At 35.7% G+C, this 12549-nt stretch overlaps 1 protein-coding gene across 1 annotated transcript in view; it reads left to right on the top strand.

Annotated features, from left to right (window-relative positions):
• The window catches only part of LOC116791050, a 225013-nt gene that overhangs the window by 148645 nt on the left and 63819 nt on the right, over positions 1-12549 (top strand). The gene's annotated exons all lie outside the window — the stretch shown is intronic.

The raw sequence follows: 12549 nt of genomic DNA, 5'->3' as shown, positions 1-12549 counted from the left end.
ATGGAGATCATGAGGGAACCTTTCCTCTTAACAGTGTCATTTTATGTCATGCCATAAAAAAAGATCAAAATTTCAATAATTTCAACTGGAAGTTTTTGGACGCACTGCTGACTCATTAACTGTAAACTGTAGTTTTCAGAACGGTCTCAAAGATGTCCAGAAATTACAACAGAAGAAAAGGAAATCATATTCCCCAGCCCCAGAGGCAATTTTGAAAATGTAATTCTAGTTACTATTGGATCTTATTAACAATAGAGAGTTTCTACCTTACCTTTGCTACCACAAGAAATACTTTTTCTGACAGTACTGTTTCTGAAGATGACATTTATCCCTGATTGATTGCCTTTGAGATGGTGGCACTTTCGATTTTATGGAAATACTAGAGGACTTTGAACATTGAGCTTCAGAAAGACGCTGGGGATGAACAAATAGATAGGACACCAAGACCTACAAGGGTGCAAACTGGATAAATGAAACAGATTATGTAGAGTTTGAGTGGGGGAAAGATGTCATGCCTCGGTCTCTGCAAGTGTTCCCCACAAGACTACTGGCTTTGTTTAGTTCTGAACAACAGGTCAGCATTTGCTGTCAGTCCTGCAGCCATGATAGAGCTAGGCCCAGCAGTTTAACATTTAGTTAGTGCCAGCTTTGTTTTTTATGTGAGCCCTTGAAGTGCTCTCACAGTAAGTGCAAACACTTCAGGTGAATATTGTGGAGACAAACAACCTGCTGGTTTCAAGGAAGTGCTTTTAGGATGGGGGTTTTTTTGTGGTAATTTGTGGGCCCAAACTACCTGATAATCAGTTTTATAGCAGTGTAACTTTCCCCTGGTACCCAAAAAGATTTGCCCTCCCACCTGTGTTTAAAGGCACTTGGAAAAATTGGCTGGGGCCTTCTGTAGAAATGTCATGTACATAGCAAAGCTTTTTGTATTTGTAGTGGTAGCAGGAGCAGAAATACAGAAATTCCTTTATTTCTTAGTAGTAGGGTTCTTATAATTATTACTAATTATAATTAGTTTTCAGTAAGATAAGAATTACTAGTAAAATCATTAATCATTGCATCTTCAATGGAATATATTTGTAGTTGCTGTTATCCTGTGTGTGAACAAATGATGTATTTGGTCTTAGAGTGGCACAATGTCCCTGTGGTTATAGCTGCCTAAATATGCACTACCCGCATGTGTGTAGTGCCTCTGGCTCCCCCAAGAGCAGTAGGGGATACAAATGCATGTGTTCTTCAGGGATATGGCAGGACACCAGAATACAACATCTTACTGAGGTAACGGGCGCTTTGCTACATTCGACAAGCCTGAAATAGGAAAGGAAAAGAATGATCAGACTCTGTGCTGTGTTGTTTGCAAGTCTTTATCTTTGCCAGGACATAGAAGTTATCAGAGCTCAGTGGACTTTTTGTGGGCACTGAGTCTGAACGTGCAATTCAGTGTGAAACCAGCATTGCACAAGCATTGACAATATGGAGCAAAATACACTTAGATTAAAAATTAAACAAGATCAGTAGTTTTTCTTGCATACACTGGGCCTAGCCATTTCAGAGATGAAAATAAGCAGATTTCTGAGGTTCTGAATGCAAATCATGATGGAACCATTTGAATTTACAAAATGAATAAATAAAATAGCCCCAAATGAAGCCCTGCTTGAAGGACTGAACATGCCAGTAGCAAGTTCTGCTTCGGACTTCAAGAGATAAAGTACATTTAGCCCGTATCAGTGAGTGTAATTTATTCAGTGTCATTGCCATATCACAACCTTCTGTTTGATTTTCTTATAAACTAATAATTTCCTGAATGAACTAATACTGCCACAGCCACTAGTACCTCTGCCTTGTAGAAGTTTTTTATTGTTGTGTATGCAACTAAATTGAAATATCTTTCACTTGAAATATTGACTTTAATATCTCATTTGAAAAATTCATGAAGCCTTTGATGTTAAATCCATACTCAATTTAGCCAAATGCCATTAGAATATGCAATATGCCTGAATACAGAGAGCATTATTGTCTGTGTTTCTGCAGAAGAATTACATTTTATGACTGTAACGTCAGGATCTTTTTTGGATTTGTTCATGAAGAAAAGAAAGGGAAAGGCAGAACATTAGAAGCAAAATGAAAAGTGGTATTGATTAGGCTCTCATTTACCCTCTCTTTGCTTGAATCCTTAAATGCATGGAAATAAAGGTTGTGCCACAGCAAGTAACAATGCTTTGTAATGAATGGAACAATCTTTAGAAAATTAGTGTAAACACGTATGATAGTGCACAGATGTTGCTCCTAGTAACTGTCGTACATTTATTTTACATCTCCATTTACATACATCTCTTTATTTCCTAATAGTATCATAATAGAAACATGACAATAGTTAATGATTTCATAAAACATGGAATGTAAAGCTGACAGAGAGGTAGAACATTAATTGAAACCTATAGCTATAGTACATTAGAATTACATCTCCTAAATGACTCTTGATAAAAATATCCCTCTTTCACAGAGAAAGACAAAGACAGGTAAAAAACTAGGCTTTCAGCAAATTAATTTTTTTTTCCCCAGTAAAACAGAGACTGGCAAATGTTGCAAAATCTCCTGAGTGCTAATAGAATGGTATTTGCCTTTAGTAATTTATGGGCACTTTTCCCCCAGCTATCGATCACATTTGAAAAAAGTAAACTGCATTAACATTTTAGGCAATAATGGCTCCAGAAAATGTTTGATTTTTATCACTACCAAAACTGATGTCATGATACTTGGTTCTTCAGCAGATGTGGGAAAGCTGAGTGCATCCAGTCTGTAGTGTGTTTATGCAAGTGCCCCGATCCGACCGAACAAACTGGATGTTAACCAATGTTTTGAGCTTGTTATGTTATCTTAAAACATAAAAAGTAAGTTGATGGCACAAGTCAGGAGACTGCTGTGTTTTAGTGTAATGAGGTGCCCAGAGGACCTTGGGGTCTATGAGAATTAAAATCACCATGATAAAGGGAGTGAGGGAGAGCTGCTCTCTGCCACCATCTCCTGGCCAGTCTCTGGGACACAAACCGCCTCTGCTTCATCTCCTGCCAGCTTTCCCAAGTCTATTGCCTCAACCGAGAGGACAGTCACAGCCGTTTGAAGCAAACTCACTCATACTGGAAAAATAACATTTTTTTTTAAATTTCCAAAGGGCATCTGGACCTTAACAACCTCATGTAGATGTATATTGAAGTGGACAGTGCAAAATGCCAGACTAAGGGAGCTGAAAGCTCTGTGAATAAATCCAGAGCATTAGTGCCTAGGATTTTATGCTTGTAATAAGGAGAAAGTGTGTTTTGGTCTGTGCTGATGACTCATGTTGTCAGATAGTCCTGAATGCTCTAGAAATGTGTATTACACTGAATGGTGACTGGACTTGAATTCCTGCAGAATATTTATATGTTACAAGAGGAAACAGCTAAGTTTCAAGAGTTAACACTTTTTTAATCTCAATGTTAGTGTTAACAGCTGAACTTAGTGCTTTGTTATTGGGAAGCAGTGTTGTAAGGGAGATTCAAATTGAGAGTGAAATTAAATTTGAAGTTTCAGACTTTAGGTTAGATTTCTGGTTTAACCATAGGCCTTTATCATTTGCAAAAATCTATGATATACAAAAGTGAGTTTAATAAAAGTTCTTCTTCTTACATTAGTGTTATTGTAGATGGCAACATAGCACAACAGATTGATACTTGATTTCTCTATAATTATTTGTGACAACAACGAACACATGGAATTAATGTACAAAGTGAGACTGCTATCCTTCTGATTCCTTTCATTGCTCAGGTTATTTCATACTTTTATCTCTTTAGAAGAATGAAATTATACTGCTGTTTGGTCATTTGTTAGATTAATTATTACAAGTTAAAATAGATGTTCAAGCGAGCGTCCTACAAATTAATTAACAGTTTATTAGTACAGTTTATATTTTTTCATAAGAAGAAGAATCATGTATATTGTGAGTACAAATGAAAATTAAGTATTTCCACATACTGGAAGAAATTTGTGAGTTGAAGATCATGTAAACAATATGATCTGTATTATGTAGAACCAAATTAATATGCTTGTTTGTGTTTTAAACAAATGTGCAAACATTTCTTGGAGATCTCATACCCTAGTGCTTTTTCTTCAACTGAAAAAAAGAAAAAGAACATCAGAACCTCTGTGTCTCAAAAGATTATTTTTTACATGTCAAAAAAACTATGCAATAGTCTGAAGTATATATTAGGATGTAGCATATAGTTTATATGTACCACTGAATCTGATACAAGTGAATAAAAACGTATTAGAAAAATCCATTTGCCATGCCTGAAGACTTTACGGTGAACAGTTTTACAGGTCTCATTTTTCAGATCTGAATTTTATTTCAGAAGCTTTGCAATATGCTGACTGATGAAGAATTGTGGGAAAGAACACAAAAGTTCTATCAAAAAGAAAGAAACTTTCAAATGCAATTTAGAAATATCACACAAATCAGCATGTGGCTGTACACCTGTGCGTGCCAAACATGAAAACAAATTGCATCCTTTATCCTTGCTCAATGGTGTTGAATTTCTGACTTTTAGTTTCAACCAGGTAAGATGAGGTGGCCTGTTCAGCCCATGTTATTAAAGAAATTGGTTCACCTACTTGATTTCATGTCATTGTAGTTCCAGCCATTCATTTATTCAATAAACAGTTTGGTATGTTCTGAGAAATAATGAATATTGATTAAAAAATCGATCACTTATTAAGAAACAGTCTAAGGGAAATTGTTTATCCAATCAATTTTAATTTTTGATTTGTTATTTATATTTTCCAATTTAATCCACCCTTCCCTTAGGCTCCCAAACTACCAAGCAAATCAGGAGGAAGGGCAGAGAGACACTGGCAGCAACTGTGCAAAGAACACAAAACCTAATGCATTCATTTCAGATTAGACTGGTGGAAATAGGCCATAATAAAGGAGTCTGTGACTGAGAAGTGTGGATACATTACCTTGTGCACCTTTGGCTATTGGACTGAAACTTTAACTTTTAATAGGATTTATTAGGCTTTCCTACCTGTTATGTTAGTCAACTATGACACTGTCAAAACACAATAGTTATGTAAATATTATACTATTTATCGGCCTCTTTCTTTATCTGGCTCAAAATCCAGTTTGTACCTCTGGTGATGGGTGTCCCTGTCCTCTGCACCTGGCAGTTACTGCAAGTGGTTGGTTGTTTGAGTCATTAACCATTAACAGTGCAGTCTCTCACAGGAGGATAGCTTACAAAGGGAGGAGATGCAGTCCTAGCATGCATTTCAGCCTCTGTGGAAACCCAAGGCCCTGAGATATGATTAGCAGTGTTAAGTTATCAAGGAAAAGCCTTATTCATACTAGTTATTTTGTTAATCTATCAAGCATGGAAGAGTAAGGGAAGAAATAATTTTTTTTTACCTCCAGTAAACAAACATACTATGTGGGAGTTGAGAGTTCAAATTATACATAAAAGCAAAACTGCTGTTACCTGGCTTGTGTAGTCTATCTACCTTTTAAAATTCTGTGGGAAATTTTAACTAGTCACATTTACCATCAGTAAATTTTAAAGTTGGCTTTATCCTTTGTATTTCATGACATTCTGCTTGTTGATGATCTTCTCACTTTCCTTTTAATTCTTATCTTCTTTCATCAGTTTTTAAGGCAGATGAGATAGACCTTGCATTTCATTTCCTTTCCCTTCATTCACAAAAGAACTGTAGTCTGCTCTGTGATTGAAATAGAAAAAAACCACGTTATAAAATGTCTTTTTATGGTTAAAATATACAGATGGTGGTGTAGGAAACTATGAATAGGATGAAGCTAAGTACAACATTTACATAAATGTTTAAAAATACTCAAAGATAGCAATACTTTGTTTTGCAACTCAGGGATGTACACAACAGGCTTCCCTAAGGTGCCCTGTGGATCTGGTTCTACTTTGATGATATAGCAGCAGATACTGTTAAAAAGTTTTTGGCTGGCACCAATCTAGAACAGTTTGCAAGCACTTGGGAGATTAAGTTTAGAATTCAAAAGATCTTGATAAGTACTGGTGGAGAAGAAAAACAAGATGTAATTTCAGGATACATGATCAGGACCGTCAGATATAAAATTGGGGGGAAAATTACTCCTTGAAATGCAAGACCTCAGACTCAGACCTCTGCCTGAGTTTTGGTCAAGACAAATGTGGGCTAATCAAAGACTTATGAAACAGAACAAACAAACTCCCTTGAAACCCCTGGATTTACCAAGCTGAGAAAAGACTGAGGGTGGAATACTATAAGCTCTAAATGATTGCTATGAATAGGATAGTGACCAATTGTTCCCTATGTTCATTAAGTGCAGGGCAAGATACACTTCTTTAGTGTGTAGCAAATGAGATTTGTATTATTTATAAGGAAAGAAGCAATCTCATTCTATAGTGCTAATTGTGGGATGGGATTAGCTATTTTAAGAGGCTGTGTAATTGTCATAATTTTTAAGAAACAGGTTATAGAGAAATTTACAGATTATGCCTTGTTTATAATAGACCCTGCTTCAAAGTGCAGAGCTGCACTGGTTGGCCTACTGAGCTTCTTTCTCTCCCATCCCTGATAGAATTCCTTGATTTGCTTAATTGTTGATTACTTCTCCCAGGTTAAGTCTTTGAATAAGAAATGGTTAAATAACCTGGAGACTATAAGTTACTACTGCTACCCATCGCTTTCCTTTTCATTCACTTCACTGCATTCCTGTATTTGGGAGCGGATGTACGTTGCATCAATGAAGAGATATAAGTGTCTGATAAGGAAAGATAAGATATAAGGACAGTTTGGTACAGAGCAAGTTAGACTTGGGTGTTTCTGTGTGTTTATTCATAAGACTAGGAGGGTGAAAAGTTGGATGCAAACCCCCAGCCATTAGTCTGTGAAACTTTTATCTCCTGTGGATGTGATCACTATCAATAAAGGTAATCAATATTGGTTCTACCTAAATTTTCATGTGATATAATCTCTGGATAATCAGTAAATATTTAGTAAGACAATACTGAATTGCTTCACACATCTGAGAAATGAACAGCATTCAGTGTAATACATTGAAAAAGACCATGGGAATATTGCACAGCACCTCACCTTTCCAAAGAACAGATATTTCTATAGGTAACCATGAAAACAGATCTAGAGATGAAAGTGCTCTGATCTTTTTTCCAAATTTGGGAAAGATTTTGATTCACTTAGAGCAACAGTAAGCTTTATTTAAAGTTGAAGCCTAAACACTGTATATATTTGCCAGTTCAAGGCTAGTTAAATTTAATTGCATTACATTGCCACAAAACAAACGTTAACAGCCTGGAGAACTGTGTCCACTGTGTTTGTGTTAAAGAAGGCCATGAGTTTGAAGCGAAAGTCTTGTAAAAAGGAGTGATGATTAATTTTCTAGGGCAACTATCCTTTTGAAAAACTTACATATACATTCATACTTTTATCTCATGACTCTCCCAATACTTCTGGTGGGATTTTTCCCACAAGGACTTCCAGGTATAATGCAGAGTAGTCTTGTTGGAGCCACTCCTGAGTGTAAGCAGAGGCCTGTTCTGTTTGCAGCATCAGATTAGAGTGTAGTGTAGTTAACTGATGTTGAGATGATTTTGAGTAATTTTAAGAAGATATTTGTGTTAACCTGTTCTTCATGAAAATGTGAAGAGCTGGTAAGCAAATACATTTCTTATTAATGAACAACCTTGATTCAGTAGGGCCCTGTGTGTCAGTCTCTATGCACTAAAGGAGTCTAGACCCCTTAATGTGTGTATGACTAGTTGTGAATTGTTCTGGCTTATCATATTTTCTGCATTATCTGATCTTCTCAGTATGAATGGAATTACATCCCCTTTTGTTTGACAGCAAAGACAAACATCAAGCTGTCCAGAAGATAGAGTGCCATTTTGTTCCTCTTTTGAAATTCTTGATGGGATGGGCAAAATATCAGCAAACACTCAAGAAAAAAACCGTCTTACCCTCCAATTATTGTTGCTGACATTTTTATAATAATTGCCTTTTCAAGAAATATTGAGTCCTTTGTACCAGAAAAAAAACAAAACCAAACAAAACCCAAAAAACAGCCTCAAACTTTCTTTAATTGCCGTTTGGTCAGAACCTTAATTTTACTGTAGTCCTAAGTTGAATTAAATTAGTGCTCAGAATATTATGTTTTTCCCACTAGAATCCTTGAAATTCAAGCAAAGCATGCTACAGTAGAATCATTATGTTAAAATTGCTATTTATGATTGTTTTAAACCAAATGGTTTGAACTAGCTTTATTCCCAGGCTCACATTAAATATCATGCACACTGCTGCTGTGTAATTGTGGCTACACATTTTAGAATGTTCCTTATGTGTACAGAATGGAGAAAAATCATATTACCATGTTATTCAACATGAAAAACTATTAAAGCCTGCAATTCAAATATGCCTTTTTGAGACTATTGAATTAACAGTGCTAGATTAAAATATAAATGCACTTGTTAAGTAATATTTTATTTTCAAAACCCATTTTCTCTTTATATTATTTACACAGTTGGTGTGTTTGACCAAGAGAATTGATATATTGTCCTCAATAGGGTAAATATCCACCGTGATTACTCCTTTAATTGCCAGAGCAATCTTTCTCCTTTCAAAGAAAGCAGTCTTTAAGAAAATAAGTCCATTGCTGTTTCTCCAAGCACAGTGCTCTATCTGGAAGATGAGCCTGTCCTTCCTCTTTCCATGTAAAATCATAGACCTTGTACTCTGTGCATACAGTAACTTTCTGCAGGCACAGTGTGTTAAACCACCCTCTCCCTCTGTGCCCGCCCTGGCAGACAGGAGGCTGCCAGGCTTAGTGCCACCTGCTAACACCGAGCTGTGCACAATGGATTCTCCTGAGTTCATGGTTGAGTATCTTGATAACAAGATAAAAATAATGCATGGTGTTAAAAACATCAGAGATCAATTTATACGGGTGCAAAGTATAGTGTTTATTCACATTCGCAGGCACAAAACTGGGTATGTTCACTCCACAGTTTGGGTGCTTAATAAGCGCAAGTCCCAACGAATTGGTTCTTGACAGTTATGAATGGTAGACTAGCTGCATTAAAGCAATGAGGGAGCTAACAGCAGGTTTGAAACTGGGTTTGAATAAATCATCAACCAAACATAGAACGGCATTGTAGCAGTAGGCCAAAACCTCTCCAGCCATGTGATTGCTAGTTGCCAGGAGACCATGAATCTTGGGCATTCTGAAAATATTGAAATAATTTTAGCTGTCTCAAATTTATAGAATCTCTGGGAAAAAATCTAATACATTTAAATTTATTAAAATATAACTACTTTGTCAGGGTGCATGTAAAGCTTTTAGACAAAATATGGCTTTTTAACTAAAACGGTTCTTTTGCACATTGATCTGCTTTCTTCTGTATGATTTATAACGTATTTAAAAAGAATATTTGCAAAATGAGATGTGGTATTTAAAATCTTGACTGCAGTAACTCAGTGTCTCTAATGAACACATGCAAAATTATTGTTGGCCTCTTAGGTGTCTGTTCTGCCATCCCTTTTGCTTACAGGGGTAACTTTGTGCTTTAAAGTAGTCCAGTGGAGGTCAAATGCACTGCTTTAGTGTTTAAATTTAATTGCATTAACAAGCCTTTAAAAGCTAAGACCTAATACTGTGTTTGCAAATACCTTTCCTGCCAAAAATTATGTCAGTGGTAGAAGCATTGCATCAAATCCAGTCTTTTTTAGTCCCCTTTTTCAGAAGGAATTTTGCCAGATGCGTATCTGTGTTATTCACAGATGCGTTGTATAAGTGATAGGTCTGATTTACAGTGGGATTTTCAGGCTGTCTTCTAGTTTTGTGGATTGAATGTTGAACTTGGTTGAACTGGATTACATAGATATTTAGTTGCCTGATGTGTGGCCTCAGAGAGGAGAGAGTCAGAATGACTCCTCTTGAGCTGCTCCTCTGGCTCACAAGCCATCTCCTGGAAAAGCAACAACTGGTGCTCACCACCAGCACTTGCTGCAAGACTTGGGATGAGTGTAGAAGACCTCATAACAGCTGGAAGATGGAGCTTTTTTTGTTTTGTAGTTCTGCAACAAATTATCTTTTGTATGACTTTGGGCAGTTGCTTAATTTTCCCGAAATTAGGGAAGACCTCCTTTCTTAGAAGAGTCAGGAGAAAGAATGATTTGCTGATTGTAAGGCCATTGTATTTTGTGATTATAAGGACAAAATGAGTTGTTGACTTACAATAAAAGAAAAGGAGAAAAATCTGATGATTTGTGAAGTGTAAAATAATGGTGTATTTAAATTCTGCCTTAAGTAGATATAGTGAATACAGTAATGATATTCCTTTTGTGAACTGAAATAATGCAGACATAAGAATTTCTTTCAACACAATATGTTTTTGCAAGATTTTTTGTTGTTTAGAAGAGATATCTTTTTGTAAGACAGCAACATCATAAAAACAGGCACTATGCAAAGCTTGGGAGAGAGAAATGGAGTGAGTGAAACTAAGGGCATGTGAAGAACAGTCACTATCCAGCAACAGCAGCAAAACAGTTTCAATTTTCTGGATTATTAATTCAAATTCACACGCACATGCCAGTTAAAATTAAAGGCCTTTTTTTACTGCTCTAGTTTAAATTAAAGATTATATTCTGCTCCACAAGTCTGAATTAAATAGCTTATTTTGCACACCAAGCTCTCATTTTAAAGCTAATAAAGAAAAGACATAGCATGTACGTGCAAGCTTGAGACAGGAAGGGTCTAAATTACTACACCTGTTTCACTTGGGAGCTACTTTATTAGTGTTACAAAACTTGGCTTTCAATTTGGCAGTCAGAAGCACATTTAGAACAAGCATTTCTTTGTTTTGACAGAAAGGCTATGGTAAATGAATGACGTTTGAGCGAGGTGTGAAATGTGAAGGTACAAAATTAACTGGTAAGATAATTACTGTTCTAATTCTGCATAAACAAGCATTTTGAAAATCATTAATAGTTCAGGGAAATAATGTTAGTGATTAAATAAGGTGTTTTGCATCACTGAGCACAACTAAGCTGCTTTAATTACATTTGAAAGCAAGGGAAAGCAGCTAATTAAAATTAGCACAGGGTACCTGAATGACCAGCATTGCATTGTTGCCCTAACCTGTTTAATTGCTTGTTTATTAATAATATGTCTTTATTTTTCCCTCTTCTGCATTTAGCAAAATTATTAAAGAAACTAAAATGTGTAAAGAGGATCTGGCTATGTATACTTATCAGAATATGCAATGCAGATATAACCCAGGGAATTACTTGCAAGGCAAGCCAACATCATTCAAAAGTCATAACTTTTCTTCATATTAATAATGTTTTCTTCCTGAGTCACATTCCTATGTCAATCACGTTTGTGGACAAGAAAAATGGTCTTTGGCATGATTGCAGAGTTGCAGCATTTTGTAGCTGCTTTATTTTTAAAATCGCTTGAATAGTTAGCTAAAATATAGGTAATAAATCTCAGAGTAATCAATAATAAATTATGGAAAGCATGAGCAAAAATATAATCTAAATTAAAAGAAAGCTTTTTACTGTCTCAGCCTTTTTTAACACAACTTCTGCTAAATTTACCATCTGCAATAGGTAAGCCTGTTCTTAGAAAAAAAACCCCCGCAGTATTCCAAAGTTTTCAGCACATTTGTCCTTCAGTTAAGGAACATCTGTATTAGACATCTGACTTTCTCTACCTAGTCCCTCATGAGTTGTTTTAAGTTACACTTTATTAGCATAAACCTATAGGAAATAGTTGGGAGGCGTGTTAATCTGCACACTTGAAGCAAATATACAGTATAATACAATGAAGACAACTAAAAATAGAGTAAAATGCTAATTTATTTTTTCATATTTAGCCATAATCAAGTCAAGTTAAAGCAGACATGATGTTTTCCACGTTGATTTAGTATTTATAGTGTACCTCTGATGTGAAAGGCTCAGATGCGTAATAATTTACATACATATACATTTTAAACAGTAAAAATTCATAAAAATGTGAAGTTCTATATGGAAAGGTAGCACATCCCTATGAAAGCAGGTTAAATCATGAGAATTATGCTTATGGAACTGATAAGCAATTAAAACAAGAAGTTAATTTTAACTTCATGAATAGTGGAGAATATTCAGCAGACAGTACATACATTATTTTATAGGGGCATATTTTTAGGAACAAAGAGGAGAATTCTGCTCTGTCTTATAGGACAGTAAAGAAAGATCCAAGTCACAGATTTCAATGGGAATTTTCTGCTTCAAATCTACACAAAGTCTGTGATCAGCATTTTGAACCATAGTATGCAACAGAAATATCTGTGAAGGTTGTAGAGAGATAAGATTGGCACTGTTCAAGTGACTGTTGTATTTGACATCCAAAGCAGAGGAAGATATCTAGTATAACTTACTTAAATACTGAAAGTTCTCGAGTACTTTAAAAAAAAAATCTTCCTAACTTTTTAAAAGCAAACAGCTAAACAA

Source organism: Chiroxiphia lanceolata, chromosome 9, assembly GCF_009829145.1.
Source record: "Chiroxiphia lanceolata isolate bChiLan1 chromosome 9, bChiLan1.pri, whole genome shotgun sequence".
Lineage (NCBI taxonomy): Eukaryota > Metazoa > Chordata > Aves > Passeriformes > Pipridae > Chiroxiphia > Chiroxiphia lanceolata.
Note: the sequence above shows the minus strand (reverse complement) of the source record. Positions and strands in the feature narration are given on the sequence as shown.